Source organism: Ursus maritimus, unplaced genomic scaffold, assembly GCF_017311325.1.
Source record: "Ursus maritimus isolate PB19 unplaced genomic scaffold, ASM1731132v1 scaffold_23, whole genome shotgun sequence".
Classification (NCBI taxonomy): Eukaryota; Metazoa; Chordata; class Mammalia; order Carnivora; family Ursidae; genus Ursus; species Ursus maritimus.
In genome coordinates this window covers 40,057,739-40,074,415 of record NW_024424786.1, presented here as the reverse complement: position 1 = coordinate 40,074,415, position 16,677 = coordinate 40,057,739, and the positions used below count along the sequence as shown (strand labels likewise).

Here is a 16,677-nt window from a genome sequence, read left to right as displayed (position 1 = left end):
ATTTCAAAATAAATAATGTTTTAAAAAAGAACAAAAATATGCCTAATGAAAGCAGAAGGAATAAAAGAGTAGAACTTAATAAAACAGAAAAAATTAAAAAGCCAAAATTTGGTTCTTTTATAATACCCATAAAATTGACAAACCTCTGGCAAGATTGATTCAGAATAATTTTTAAAAGAGAAGGCACAAATTAACAATAATAGGAATGAAAAGGGAGCTGTAACTACAGATATTAGAAAATAAATATATGAGGATATTACAAACAACTTTATGACAACTTTTATACTTTATATATGAAACATATACTGGGGCTCCTGGGTGGCTCAGTCGGTTAAACCTCTCAGGTTGTGATCTCGTGGTCGTAAGATCAAGCCCCACATTGGGCTCTGCACTCAGCTTGGAGTCTGCTTGAGATCCTGTTCCTCTGCTCCTCCCCCCCACTTGCGTGCGCACTCTTTCTCGGTCTCGAATAAATAAATAAAATAAATCTTAAAAAAGAAACATATTTTATATACTTATATTTGTTTATATGAAAGTAGATAAGTCCCTATAGAAAAATATAACTAACAAAAAATAAAACAGATGGCAATAGAAATTCTGCTTAGTCCTATAACAGTAAACAAATTGAATCATTAGACAAAATCTTATAAAGAAAATCCACGCCTATATGGTTCCACCAGTAAGATTAACTAAAATTCAAAGAACAAATAATTGCATCTTATACAAATATTCCAGAGTATAAAAAAAGAGGGCCCATCCTCCACACATCATCAGGGTACTATATACTTGATACCAAAAAGCCAATAGACTATAAAAGAAATTCTTCAGGCTCAGAAACATAGATGCAAAAACCCTAAGCAAATTATTAGTAAACTCAATCTAGTAATATACAGGAAAGATAACACACTGTGCCCAAATTGGATTTATTCTAAAAAGGCCAGGTTAGTTAGGGGTGCCTGGGTGACTCAGTCGGTTAAGCGTCCAACTCTTTTCTTTTTTTAAGATTTATTTATTTATTTATTTATTTGGCAAAGAGCGAGCAAGAGAGCACAGCAGGGGGAGCGGCAGAGGGAGAGGGAGAAGCAGGCTCCCCGCTGAGCAGGGAGCCCAATGAGGGACTCAATCCCAGAACCCCGGGATCATGATCTGAACTGAACGCAGGCTCTTAACCCACTGAGCCACTCAGGCACCCAAAGCGTCCGACTCTTGATCTCGGCTCAGGTCTTGATCTCAGCTCAGGTCTTGATCTCAGGGTCATGAGTTCAGGCCCCTTGTTGAGCTCTGAGCTGGGCATGGAGCCTACTTAAAATCAATCAATCAATCAATCAATCCGAAGGCCAGGTTAGAAATGAGAAATATAATGAATGCAATTTACCTCTTTAACAGATAGAGGGGAAAAATTGCATCACCTCAACGAATGCACGGAATGCATCTTGCCGTGCCCAGTGAAACGCACCCCAAGGGCACACCGCACCAGTAGGGATGTGTGGCCGAGAGCAACAGGAGAGGGAGTGTCTGGGCAGAAAGTTTGAGCCAGTTGTTGAAACGGGATCTGGATACCGGGAGCTTGATTGGGCGTGCGGTCAGTTTTATACCGAAAAAGCAAATCCTTTCAATTCTTAACTGGAATATTTTGGTAAACATATGTGTAATAAAACAGCCGCTCAAGTTTATGAGAAAAATGATAGCAAGGTAATGAGTTTAAAAATACTATAAAGTAGGGTTGTGGGGGCCGGGGAGATGTGTTGGGAGGAGGAAATGGGGAAACAGAGATGTCGCTGATGTTGTGTTTTTCAAGCCGGGTGTTTAATTTATTATTTCACCCCATTGCTTACGTATATCTGACATCGATTATTTTGTACATATCAAATATTTCATAATTTTAACAAGTGAACTCAACAGGTTGCCTCTCAACCCGTAGTCTCTGGGATTCCACGTCTTAGATACTAATTCTATCTTCCCCACGGAAGCCTGGGGCTGCTTGGCTTCTCCCTTTTTCTCTCCCTCCCCCATTTACTCAAATACCGCATCCTGGCCCTCTCTATGCCTGGAGGGTGTCTGTCCACCCCGCCCAGACCACAGCAGGCTGTTTTTATCTCCGTCTGAGGGCTGCATCAGCTTCCTGACCACTCTTCCTGCTCCAGCGGCTACCCCCTCCCTCCTCCAGCCCCTCCCTCTACTGCGGCCCTCAGGACATTCCCAGGGCAGACCTGCACCTGTCTCCGGCTTGGACCCTGCAGCATCTTCCCACGGACCCTAGTCCGGCTGTTAACAAGGCCAAGCGTGCCCGGTCTCCACTCACCTCTTCACAGTCCGTTTCGGCCATTCTCAGCGTCACTCCCCCAGCTCATCACTCAGGGGTTCTCCTTGTTTCCTAAAATACACCCACACTTTCAGGCCAGAGGGTCTTCCTACTGATCCTTGTTCCTTTTTCCCTTCCACCCACCCCACGCTCTCATCTTTTGGTTCCATCTTACATGTGACCTCCTCATCCCATTTTTCATTATTTTTTATTATTCGTTACCAGGTATGGCCTTTGAAAACTGCCCTAACAATCTCCCTCATTTTCTATACCCCAGATTTCCAGCCCAGTGCAGATCTCCAGGGCACCCAGAGGATAGCAGAGCCACAAGACAGAAGGAGCCTGGGTTCTTGCATCACCAGATGGAAGCCTGCCCTCCAATTTCTCCTCTCTCTATTGAAGACACTGGTGTATTTGTTATCTTTTGTTGTATAAAAATTACCCCAGAACGTTGTGGTTTAAATTAAAAAAGGGGCGTCTGGGTGGCTCAGTCGGTTAAGGTTCTGCCTTCGGCTCAGGTCATGATCCTGGGGTCCTGGGATCAAGCCCCATATCCGGCTCCTGGCTCAGCAAGAAGCCTGCTTCTCCTTCCGCCTGCCACTCTCCCTGCTTGTTCTCTCTCTCTCTCTGACAAATAAATAAATAAAAATCTAAAAAAATAAAAAATAAATAAATTGAAAAAGAATTTACTACCTCCCTGTTCCATAGCTCAGGAAATTCAGGAGCAACAGAGCTAGGAAGTTCTGACTCACTGTCTCTCCTGAGGTTTGCAGTCAAGATGTTGGCCAGAGCCTCCATCGTCTGAAGGCTTGGTAGGGGCCGGAGGTTTGCGGGGTCCCCCTCCTTGGGGGCTCACTCACATGGCTGGGGGCTGCGGGGCCTCCGTTGCACACCACGTCGTCCTATCCAGAGGGCTGCTTGCCTGTCTCCCTGCCATGGCATCTGGCTTCCCCAGAGTGAGTGACCTGAGACACAGAGCAAGCAGGAAGCCAAAGTGCCTTTTGTGACCAAGTCTCACAAGTCATGCCATCACTTTTGTTTTCATCTACTCATTAGAAGCGAATTACTGAGCCCAGTTCACACTCAAGGAGGGGGAATTAGGGGCCACCTCTTGGAAAGAGGAGAATCAAGAGCACATGGATATATCCTAGAAACGCCGCACCCCGGCTGAACCCATTCATCCATCTACGTGGTACGTGCCCCTGAGACGAAGCAAATCAGAGAACCAGAGGGCTGTCTCGCCGTGACCTCGGGGTGCAGGAGTCCCTGGGCACCCACCTCCTGGAATTCTCCCGTGTTTCTCTGCTCAGATCCTGGTCCTGCTTTCGGCGATGACTGGTCACAACTTCTCCTCGCTCCTCCCACCTCTCACACTCGTTCCCTTGTCCTGTTCCTGGAGCTACCTGAACCCACATCTGTGCACACCTCCCGCAGGGACAGAAGGACTGTCTCTCCTCCCTTCAGACACTGAGTCCTCCTCATCTGCTCCACCTCCCCTCCCCTCCCCTCTCGATCCCCCAACGTCAACACTTCTCTATGTGTTTCCTTGTTTATTTGTTGTCTGTTGACTGGAAGCTCCAGGAGGACAGGGATTTTTACCTGTTCTGCTCACGAATGCGTTCTCTACAATGAGCACAAGGGCTGGCTCGTGGTGGGCACTCGGTAAATACTTGCTGGATAATTGGGTGATGGGCATTAAGGGGGGCATGTGATGTGATGAGCCCTGGGTGTTATACGCAACTCACGGATTGTTGAACACTACCTCTGAAACTAATGATATACTCTCTGTTGGCTAATTGAATTTAAATTTAAACACTTGCTGGATAAAGAAATGACTGAATCAGGGGCAGCAGGGAGACTCCATTCTAATGGCAAAAAGGCAGGACGAAAAGTATGTATCTCACATTTCCTGCACTGGGCAAGAAGGTTCATGAGGGCAGAAAGTGTCTTCTTGCTCCCTACTGAGTCCCCAGCACACAGCTCCGTGCCTGGCACATAACAGGCCCTGTAAACGTGTGTTGATTGGCTGAGTGCGAACTGATTGCCCAAGCCAGCAACTTATTTCCCCCACAACTTTCTTTGTTTACAATACACTTGGGTAACAGGTGCTGTCTCTGGGCCTTCCTTATTCCACCCCTGTATTCTTTGTCCCTTTCATAGATGCCCTCAGGGTCTGCGTTTAGAGTTATGACATGGCCTCACCCCTGGCCACCTGCCCCCTGCCGCGGGCAGAGACTTGGGCTCCCTGTCCCTGCTCTGCCCTCCAAGGACACTCAGATTGTGTAGCCCAGTGGTGACTGCTCCCCGGCTTTGCCCAAAGACTGTGGGTAATGACTGAGCCCCAGACACTGCTTGGATTGGGGGTGCAACTCACCACAGGTCCTGGGGGAGTCAGGTCCAGACAGTGGGGGCTGTTGGCTCGCAAGAAGTGCAGGGGAGTGTGGGGGAACCAGACAACTGTCCTAGCTCTGCCACTCTCCAGCAGGCTGACTGGCTAAGTCTCCTAGCCTCTCTGAGCTTTGGCTTTCTCATCAATCAAATGGTAACTTGGGGGGCACCTGGGTGGCTCAGTCAGTAGAGCATGCGACTCTTGAACTTGGGATCATGAGTTCAAGCCCCACGTTGGGCTTACAGCTTACTTCAGGAAAAAAATGGCAATTTGTCACAGGGATCGAGAAAATGCATGTGTTGCAAAGTAAAGAGGCTGAGGGGCCACCCTGCCTGGGTTAAATCCTGACTTTGTCTTTCTCTGTTAGCTGTGCAAACCTCAGGCAAGTTACCTAATCTTTCTCTACCTCAGTTTCCCCAACCAGGAAAGAAGCGTGCTAATGGTACCTGGCCCGTAGGATTGTGATAAGCCAGGCGTACGGTCAGAGCTCAACACACACGGGCTGTGTGGCCAACCTTACAATTTACACCACACGCAGAGGAGTTATTCTTAGTATTCCGAACCCTGCCCTGACAGAGGTCATAGACACAGGAGTAATGACAACGTAGGGTCTGATGAGACTGTGTTCCCACTGGCTCAGTGCCACGGGCACCAAGGGGAGGGAGAGAGTCATTGAAGTGTCTCTGGAGCTGCACTAAGCATTTTCCCGGCAAACGGAAGGAGGAAAGCATCTCACACGAAGGAGGAACGAAAGAGAAGAAAGCTACGCTGAAGAGACAAGCAGAGTGTGAGGAATGAGGGCGAGTTAAGTTTGGCCACGACACAAAGTCTGGCCACGACGGTGGGGGCGGCAGGCTGAAGCCGACACGCAGGAATCCAAATGCCCAGTGAGGAAGGCCTTCGGCAGAGCAGTGAGTGGACGTGGGGTAGCCATCTGGCTCACGTGGCACCCGACCCAGCCCCCTCCCAGATGCCTTCCTGGCTTGCAAAGGTTGGGATGGAAAAATAAAAATGTTCCAGCTGTTTAACTGCAATCATGTGAGACTTAACTCTGGAACTGAGTGAAATGGAGCCCCCCCCCGCCCCAGCCCCAGGCCTGCCTTCTGCTGGTGTGGCTCCAGCACGGATGGTGCGGCTCTGGAACCACGGTGCTATGGAAGCTTCTAGGTCCCTGACAGCAGTCACCACCTCACGGGAACATCTGTTGTGATATGCCCCCTCCAGGGGCTCTGATGGGAACCCTGCCCAGGAAATGAGTTTGAACAACCCAACAACAACAACAACAACAAAACCCAAAAAAAGCAAAAACAAACAAACAAAAAACCAATCCCAACAGGAATTGTCCCCTCAGTCCCCCAAGAAGCTGCTGCCCCGGGTGCCTGATTCTGCCGAAACCTACCACCCCAGGGCGGTCAGGCCCGAGTCAATGCCCATATCCAGCCATCTATTCCCCCATCCAAACGTTTGTTTATGCACTCTTTCAATATCCACTGAACTCGTATTGTGTCCCAGACCCTGGACCTGGGGCTGGGAACAGTGAGACAAACCAGACATCGTGCCCGCTTTGGTTTCGGTGATCCATTGCTATGAAACAGACCACCCTCAAACTGAAAGGTTTGCAACAATAACCACCATGTGTTTCCTTACAATTTTGCAATTTGGGCAAGGCGCTCCCTCCGCGGAGAGCTCTTTTCTCCTCCATGCGGCATCATCTGGAGCAGCCGGTTATTTTACAAGCAACAGATGGGTTTATTCGGGAATCGCCGAGAATTACAACCTGGGACAAGCAGGCTCCAGCAAAACCAGGAGCAACTCCCTGACCGAGCAGAGGACCACTCTTTTATAGAGGAAAGGGGGGGAGTCGGGGGTTATAAACTAAAAGTCCATTGGAGTAAACTGGGAGCTTGAAGTATAGCGGTTTCTCAGTGGCTGGGCTGTGACTGTCCGTCATTGGCTGGGCTGTTGCTGGGGCAAGAAGAAATGTTCCCTCCTCTTGCTGGAATAGTGCAGGAGTATCCCCTTGCTAGGTTCCTCTCTTCCCCTTGGGTCTGCGGTAGACAGCCAGGGCTGGGCGTGAGAGCTCCCCCTGCCGGCCTCCTGGCTCCATTCTAAATGAGGTTTCCTTTTCTCAATTTTCACACCAGCATGGGCTTACTCTAGGAAGAAACAATGTAATAAACGTGTGTCAGATAAATGATGGGACAAATTCCCGATATGTGCTCCTGGAGCCAATACCCCGCTGAATTGAGGGGTGAGTATGGCTGGTCAAGGAGTGCCAAGCATGTCTCCATTTCAACGCGTGCCCCAAGCAGCAAAGCTAATGCCCACAGAGCTGGGACAGGTAATGAGCGGGAGTGACCTTGGCCTCCAGGGACTGAAAAGCACTGGCCCCATCCAAGCAGCTCTTACCAGGAAGGTGGGCCCAGTGGGGCCAGTCAAGTTTCCTGCAGGAGCCAGACATCCTTACTTCTTATGTGAAATCTTACACATTTTAAGCAATGACAACTAATGGATAAAACATTGTCAGTCCTGTGCGGGTCAAACAAAACTGGACCACGGGCCAGATGTGCCTACAGGCAGGCAGCTCAGGTCTCTGATCGGAAGGCTGTTTGTCCTCCGGAAAGCCAATGGTGCTCCATGAAGCTTCGGGCTTACCCTGCCACGCAGCTCCCAGCAACCCAGGATTGCTGCTGCCTTCACTTTTAAATCTTTATTTTTCTGTTTATGAAAGGAATCCCCTTACTTGGTGAAAACCTCAAAACTTACAGAAATTTCTAACATAACCCATAAACAGACGTAATCCTATCTCTACCTCCTACCCACATAACCACCAGTAACAGCTGGTGAATATTCCTCCAGATATTTTACGAGTTATTTTTTTTTTCAGTTCACAAAATTGAAATCTTACTGTATAACCATTTTACGATCTTTTTTTTCTATAACAGGATAGACAACTTTTCGTGGCAGCGACATTGATCTGAACTCATCCTTCTTAATGCCTGCGTTTAGGAGACCCAGTGGTCAAGGTGGATGATTGTGGAATCAGATACTCCCGGGGTTCAAATCCTGTGTCTACCACTTCGATTCTAAGTGACTGGTCAAATGGCTCAAGCTCTCTGAGCCTCCGTTTCCTTGTCTATAAAATGAGGGAAGTAATGGTGTCTACCTTGCCAGGATTAAGTGAACACACGAATGTAGGGTCTGGCATATACTCTGCATTTGACGAACTTTGGTTACTACTCTAACCATTCTGCTGTAAGGTTATATAAATCTCACCATTTGCCTATTGATGGGCATGTAGGTTGTTTCTAAATTTTCTCTCTTACAAACTGTGCTTCAGTGAATTCTTCGTTAAGATGGAGTCCTAGAATTGAAACTGCTGGGTCATGGGGTGTCCACATTTTTTTTTTTTGACTCATTGAAATCCTCAAAATCATTTTATAAATGATTATACAAGTAATAGATGAATACATTCTCTTTCATATGGTTTTAAGCTGCTCATAAGTATGCAGGATAAAACAGCCATCTCTCGGGGTGCCTGGGTGGCACAGCGGTTGGGTGTCTGCCTTCGGCTCAGGGCGTCATCCCGGCGTTATGGGATCGAGCCCCACATCAGGCTCCTCCGCTGGGAGCCTGCTTCTTCCTCTCCCACTCCCCCTGCTTGTGTTCCCTCTCTTGCTGGCTGTCTCTATCTCTGTCAAATAAATAAATAAAATCTTAAAAAATAAATAAATAAAAATGAGGAAAATCCTTTCCCCCTTTAAAAAAAAAAAAAAAACAGACATCTCTCTTCACAACACTCCTCCCCCGTCCCACCTCCTCCTCTTTTCCCTAGAGATGTCCCCTTTATTTATTTTTCTTTTTTCTTTTCTCTCTTTTTTTTTTTTAAGTAGGCTCTATGCCCAGCTTGGAACCCACCATGGGGCTTGAACTCAAGACCCTGGAATCAAGACCTGAGCTGAGATCAAAAGTTAGACGCTTAACGGACTGAGCCACCCAGGCACCCCTAGGTGTCCCCTTTGGAAGTGTAATCCTTGTCAATAGGCGCATGTAATACAAAATATGTATATAAATACACACACAGAGCTAATTTTTTCTTTACATCAATGAGACCATACTTCTAACATTATTCTGGAAGTTACTTTTTTAACCTAATAAAATGTCTTAGAAGTTTTTCTACATCAGGCTATGTAGACTTACCTCATTCTTATTACTTAAAGAAAGATTCCTGACTACAAAAAGAGAAAAATGTAGGGGCACCTGGCTGACTCAGTCGGTGAAGCACGTGACTCTTGATCTCAGGGTTGTGGTTTCGAGCCGCACATGGTGTGTAGAGACTGCTTAAAAATAAAATCTAAAACAAATCTAAATGTTTTATCCGTGATATACTATATACCATATATATTCCTCTCACTTTAAAAAATTCTTGGTATTGGGGCATCCGGCTGGCTCAGTCAGTGGAGCATGGGGCTCTTGATCTTGGGGCTGTGAGTTCGAGCCCTTCACTGGTTATGGAGATTGCTTTAAAATAAAATCTTAAAAAAAAAAAAAAAACAAAGTAGACACACCTATGTGCCCTCCACCAGCTTAGGAAAGGAAGAGGTTCTGGTTTTATTAAAGATTTTATTTATTTAGAGAGAGAGAGCAGGAGGGAGGGCAAAGAGAGAGGGAGAGAAAAAATCTCAAGCAGACTCCTCGCTGAGCCCAGAGCCTGACTCGGGGTTCGATCCCACAACCCTGAGATCATGACCTGAGCCAAAACCAGTCGGATGCTCCATTGACTAAGCCATCCAGGAGCCCCACATTTTTTTCTTTGTTTTATAACGTAATCTCTACACCCAACGTGGGGCCTGAAACCACAACCCTGGGATCAAGAGTCACATATACATATCTTAAAATAAACTCTTAAGTTCCATGAAAAACTCTTTTGATCTAGATTGAAATTTTAGGTCAGTTTGGAGGAGAACTGAGATTTCCTGCCAGAAAGGTACCTGCACAAAGGTACCAGTATCTCCAGATCCTTGCTAACACTTGTTATTGTTGCTCTTTTCGTGCCTTTCTTATTGTAACCATCCTAGTGGATGTGCAGTGATCTCATTGTGGTTTGGATTTGCATTTCCTTCGTGTGCCTGTTGGCCATGTCTTCTTTGAAGAAATTTCTGTTCAAATCCTTTGCCATTTTTGATTTGGGTTGTCTTTTTATTACTGAGTTGTAAGAGTTCTTTTTACATTCTAGATACAAATCTTTTATCAAATATATGATTTGCAAATGTTTTCTTTTATTCTGTGAGTTGTCTCTTCAATTTCCTGATGGTGTCTTTTGAAGCACAAAAGTTTTAAATTTTGATGATGTCTGATTTATCTAGCTTTTCTTAAAAGGCTGTGCTTTTCGTGTCATATCCAAGAAACCATTATCTAACTAACCCAAGGTCATGAAGATTTATGCCTGTTTTTTCCTAAGACTTTCGTACTTTTAGGTCTTACGTTTAGGTCTTTGATCCATTTTGAGCTAATTGCTTCTGTATGGTGTGAGGTAGGGTTCCCAGCATCATTTGCTGACAGACTACTTTTTCCTCACTGCATTGTGTTGGCACCCTTGTTGATAATCAAGTGACCATAAGTGTCTGTGCTTATTTCTGCACTTTTAATTCTACTCTATTGCTTTATTTGTCTGTCCTTTTGTCAGTACTACATAATCTTGATTATTGTGGCTTGGTACTAAGTTTTAAAATCGGGAATATGAGTACTCCAGCTTTCTTCTTCCTTCTCAAGAATGTTTTCTCTATTTTGGGTCTCATTCATTTCCACATGAATTTGAAGATCACCTCATTAATTTTTGCAATGAAGGCAGCAGGGATTTTGACAGGGACTGCTGAATTTTAGATTTCAATTTTGGGGACAAAGCCATCTAAAAATATTAAGTTCTGTAGTCCATAGTTATAAGATATTTTTCCATTTATTTAGATGTTTAATTTCTATCAACAATGTTTTGTATTATTCACTGTACCAGTCTTACATTTCTCTTGTTCAATTTATTCATAAGCATTTTATTCTTTTTCGTGCATTGTGAATGGAATTTTCTTGATCTCATTTGTGGATTGTTCATTGCTAGTGAATAAAACTACAACTGAGTTTTGCATATTGATCTTCTATTCTGCAACCTTGCTGAACTCACTTACTAACTCTAATAGTTTTTTGATGGATTCCTTAGGGTTTTCTATATGCAAGATTCTGCCATTTGCAAATAGACCTACTTTTATTTCTTCCTTTCCAATTAGATGACTTTTATTTATTTTCTTGCCTAATTACCTGGCTAAAACTTTCAGTATAATACTGAATAGAAGTCACAAGGGTGGACATTCTTTTCTTGTATCTGATCTTAGAAGGAAAGCATTCAGTCTTTTACCATTATGTATAATGTTAGATATGTGTTTTTCATACATGAAAGCCAGAGTCAGATGTTTAACTGACTGAGCCACCCAGGTGCCCCTAGTTTGGGTTATTTTTAAATTTATTTTTATTTTTTATTAAGTTTTACATTTTAATTCCAATGTAGTTAACATACAGTGTTATCTTAGTGTCAGATGTACAACAGAGTGATTAAACAATTCTATACATTACTCAGTGCTCACCATGATAAGTGTGCTCATAATCCTCTTCACCTATTTCCCCCATCCCCCTGCCCACCTCCACTCTGGTAACCCTCTGTTCTCTATAGTTACGAGTCTGTTTTTTGGTTTGTCTCTTTTTTTCCCCTTTGTTTGTTTTGTTTCTCTTTTTTTTTTTTTAAGATTTTATTTATTTATTCAACAGAGATAGAGACAGCCAGCAAGAGAGGGAACACAAGCAGGGGGAGTGGGAGAGGAAGAAGCAGGCTCGTAGCGGAGGAGCCTGATGTGGGGCTCGATCCCATAATGCTGGGATCACGCCCTGAGCCGAAGGCAGACGCTTAACCGCTGTGCCACCCAGGCGCCCCTGTTTTGTTTCTTGAATTCCACATATGAGTGAGATCATATGGTATTTGTCTTTCTCTGACTGACTTAATTCATTTCGTATTATACTCTCTAACTCCATCCATGTTCTTGCAAATGGCAAGAATTCATTCTTTTTTATGGCTGAGTAATATTCCATGTGCATGTATAGAACATCTTCCTTATCCAGTCATCTATCAATGGACACTTGGGCTCACCTGGCTATTGTCAATAGTGCTGCAATAAACAGAGGGGTGCACGTATCCTGTTGGATCAGTGTCTTCATATTCTTTGGGTAAATACCCAGTAGTGTGATTACTGGATCATAGGGTAGCTCTATTTTTTATTTTCGAGGCACCTCCACACTGTTCCCCACAGCGGCCGCACCAGTCTGCATCCCCACCAGCAGGGCACGTGCGTTCCTTTTCCTCCACATCCTTGACGACACTTGTTTCTTCTTTTTTTTATTTTAGTCCTTCTGACATGTGTGAGGTGATATCTTATTGTGATTTTGACTTGCATTTCCCTGATGATGAGTGATTTTGAGCATTTTTTCAGTGTCTGTCGGCCATCTGGGTGTCTTCTTTGGAGAAATGCCTGTTTCTGTTCATGTCTTCTGCCCATTTTTTAATTGGGTTGTTTTGGGGGCATTGAGTTGCATAAGTTCTTTATATATTTTCGATTCTAACCCTTTACTGGATATGTCACTTGCAAATATCTTTTCCCATTCAGTAGGTTGTCTTTTAGTTTTGTTGATTGTTTCCTTTGCTGTACAGAAGCTTTTTATTTTTATATAGTCCCAACAGTTTATTTTTGCTTTTATTTCCCTTACTCAGGAGACATATCTAGAAAAATGTTGCTGTGAATGATGTCACAGAAATGACTGCCTTTGCTCTCTTTTAAGATTTTTGTGGTTTCGGGACTCACATTTAGATCTTTAATCTATTTCGAGTTTATTTTTGTGTATCGTGTAAGAAAGTGGTCCAGTTTCATTCTTTTGCATGTAGCTGTTCAGTTTTCCCAACACCATTTATTGAAGAGACTTTCTTTTTCCCACTGTATACTCTTGCCTCTTCTGTTAAAGATTAATTGATCACACAATTGTGGGTTTGTTTCTGGGCTTTCTATCCTGTTCTATTGATCAATGTGTCTATTTTTTGAAAAGATTTTATTTATTTGAGAGAGAAAGAGCACGAGCAGGGAGTAGAGGGAGAGGGAGAAGCAGCAGACTCCCACTGAGCAGGGAGCCCAACACGGGGCTTGATCCCAGGACCCTGGGATCGTGACCTGAGCCGAAGGCAGATGCTTAACCAGCTGAGCCACCCGGGTGCCCCCGAAGTATCTAGTTTTGTACCAGTACCATATCTTTTTGATTACGACAGCTTTGCAGTATGACTCAAAATCTGGAATTGTGATGCCTCCAACTTTGTTTTTCTTTTTCAAAATTGTTTTGGCTATTTGGGGTCTTTTGTGGTTCCGTACAAATTTTAGGATTATTTGTTGTAGTTCTGTGATAGGGATTGAGTTATGTTTGTAGATTCCTTTGGGTAGTATGAACATTTTAACAATATCTGTTCTTACAATCCTTGAGCACGAAACATCTTTCCATTTGAATCGTCTTCAATTTCTTTTTTTTTTTTAAAGATTTTATTTATTTATTCGACAGAGATAGAGACAGCCAGTGAGAGAGAGACAGCCAGATAGAGACAAGCAGGGGGAGTGGGAGAGGAAGAAGCAGGCTCGTAGCGGAGGAGCCTGATGTGGGGCTCGATCCCGGAACGCCGGGATCACGCCCTGAGCCGAAGGCAGACGCTCAACCGCTGTGCCACCCAGGCGCCCCTGAATCGTCTTCAATTTCTTTCATCAGTGTTTCATAGTTTTCAGACTACAGGTTTTTCACTTCCTTGCTTAAGTTTCTTCCTAGGTATTTTAGTATTTTTGGTCCAATTTTACATGGGATTGCTATTTTCTCTTTCTGTTGCTTCATTATTGGTGTCTAGGAATGCAACAGATTTCTGTACATTCATTTTGTATCCTTTGACCTTACTAAATTCATTTATCGGAGCTTCCCCCTATGATCAGGAACAAGATAAGGATGTCCACTCTAGCCACTTTTATTCAACATAGTACTAGAAGTCCTAGCCACTGTAATCAGGTAAGAAAAGGGAATCAAAGGCATTCAAATTAGTGAGGAAGAAGTAAATTTTTCACTATTTGAAGATGACATGATACTATATATAGAAAACCCTTTAGTTTTGGTTATTTTTAATCATGCAAGTGTCTGATTTTCTTTTAAATCTGACTTTTCAATGCATTAAACATTATTGGAATAGATGGATCCAACCATTCTCTTCCTGATGGACACGTGGGGATTTTTTTCTCTCCTATCACAACTTCCTTCCCATTTTACATGTTATTGTACCCAGTATTTAAATTTTTTAACCTCACCAATCAAATATTATTATTTGTTACCTAACTTATTAAAAATCTAATTTGTGGGGTGCCTGAAGTGCCTGGGTAGCTCAGTCAGTTAAATGTCCGACTCTTGGTTTGAGCTCGGGTTGTGATCTCAGGGGGGTGAGATCAAGCCCCGTGACAGGTTCTGCACTGCGCATGGAGCCTGCCAGAGATTCTCTTTCTCCCTCTCCATCTGCCCCTCTCCACCCTGTAAAAAATCTAATTCGTGATGAATTTATTTAATTTTGAAATAGATATAATGATTTGGTGAAAATACCTTTTTAAACCTTTTTTTGTATGTATGATACATCGGGGGTCCCCACATACAGGGCATATGCCTGAAGGGCAGAGTGTGGGGGGGGGAGGTCAGGAGTGAGATGAGGGGGCAGAGGATCTTTCTGGCCACTGTGGGGACAATAAGCGGAGAGTAGAGTATAGGAAAGGTGACCAGTTGGGTGGCTGTTAAACTGGCCCAGGCATGAGAAGATGATGGTCTAGACTAAGACCAGGAGATAAAGATGGAAAAGAAAGAATGACTTCTAGAGACACTTTGGAGGTTGACTCAACAGGACCTCATCTCTTGAGTAACAGACTGTAAGAACTCCTACCTGGTTTCCCTGCTCCCACCTCTGCCCCCCACCCCACTACATTCAATAACACAGGTGCTAGGGTGATCCTTTTAGACCTAAGTAGAGCAGGTTACACCTCTACTCAGCACCTCCAATGGCTCCTCATGTCATTCAGAGTAAAAGCCACAGTCCTTGTCCTGGCTAATGCCTTCTGGGTCTGCCTCCTCCTCCTCCTCCTGCTAACCCTTTTGCTGTTTCCACTCCAGCCACACTCGCCTCCTCCCAGCAAACCAGGACAGGTCAGCTCTTAACCGGCTGCGACTCTTTACCCAGAAATCCCTTTGGTTCATGCCCCTTCCTCCTTCAAGTCTTTGTTCAGCTTCTCACGGATCCTGCAACCTGCTTCAAGCACCCTACCACACTCCTGACCCCTTTTATTCTGCTCTTTTTTGCCGGCAGCACTTAGCACCTACTCGTTACCTCCCAACACAGTAGAGATTCACTTATATTATGTACAGGGTTTATCCCCCATCACATCCACCAGGGTAAGACCTCACAAAGGCAGAGATCATTATTTTGTCTAAGTTCCTAGAACAGGCTGCATCCGACACATATTTGTAGACAACTGAATAAATGATTTAATGACCAATGCGGGTGTGGGGACAGATGGAGAGGGAGCGGGTGAACAAGATGCCCCGGTGTCTGAAGCCAGGGTAGGGGTGGAAGACTAAGAACACCGAAATGTTTTAAAAGCAGGAGGTATTCCAGCTGCAGAGCGGACCTGGAAGCCATCAGCTCATGATGGGGGTACAGAATCCACAGAAGCAGAGGGCATTATGCAGAGAAAACAAACAGAAGGGGCCAACATGGACACCAACATCTAGGATAGACGGGAAAGACAGAGAGGAAAGGGGTTAAATGCACAGCCAGAAAGAAAAGCAGAGGCCTGTGGGATCACAGAAGCTCAGGGAGGAGACTTTTTAAAAGAGGAGCGAGGTCGGTCGAGTCAGGCAAGAACTGAAAGCTGACCACTGGATGAAGTCACTAGAAAGTAACACATGGCCTTGTCGGGGAGCCAACACTGTGACAGGTTACAAGCTAAACTGCTCAGGTCAATTCAGGAGGCGGTGAAGGTGGCTGAGGCCAACAGGACAGGACTTTAGAGTCAGACAGACCCGAGGCCAATCCTAGAACAGATCTTGTAAAATGCCTGAACCTCAATTGTCCCACGTACAAAATGAGCATAGCATCCCCCAGCCCATACACTTCAGTGATTGGATTGCTACGAGACAGAGGAAAAGGTAAGACACAAATTGGGCGTGTTGGCTTCATTCTGTCAAGGAACAGACTGGCTTGGCTGCGACTGAGACACAAACTGAAATACTGGGCAGCCCAAGACCAGTGGTAGCTGCGACTGTGGCCCGGTAGTGGACTATACAAGGAAGGCAAAGCTGTAGGCACAGGGAAGCTGAAGTCGATCCCTTTGCATAGAACACCAGCCCAAGATTAGACGGTGTTAAATACCTGCCTTCCTAGCCCTAGAAACACCAGCCTGCGCCTCCCTTTCGTGGCGCAGCAAACATTCCCCCTGGGCAGACACAGATCACCCGCCCACGGATGGCAGAGCCCCCCGCCCCCTCCGGCGGCTGTCCGCCCACTGAGGTTGGACCTAGACCTAGGCAACGCTGCCTTTAGTGCCTAGCAACCGCTCACCTGCTTTTCTCTTTCCATAGGACCGCAAATTTCTTTCCTTTTTCTTATTGGTCCGCGTAACTCTATCTCGGCCAATGAGTAGCAGCCACGGGGACCCAACATACTCCCACACAATTTGGGGGTGATCGTGGAGGAGCAAATTTTTCTTTTCTGAATCTAGTTCTCCAGGAAGGCATCTCAATTGTCAAATTGTTGTGAAATCTTCTGGAATGAGACTCTAAAGCATTTTATTTCTCTTAAGCCCAGAACGTCCGTCCCTTGCACGCTCTCCCCTCC

The 16,677-nt window shown here is 44.9% G+C and overlaps 1 long non-coding RNA gene across 1 annotated transcript; it reads right to left on the bottom strand.

The window, feature by feature from the left end:
- Positions 1-2,302: 2,302 nt before the first annotated feature.
- On the bottom strand, positions 2,303-16,600 carry LOC103679448. Its single transcript, XR_572943.2, has 4 exons — positions 16,402-16,600; positions 6,339-6,847; positions 3,163-3,267; positions 2,303-2,374 (listed from the first exon to the last, which is right to left on the bottom strand). It is a non-coding gene; the product is annotated as an uncharacterized LOC103679448 (long non-coding RNA).
- Between the last annotated feature and the right edge of the window lie 77 nt (positions 16,601-16,677).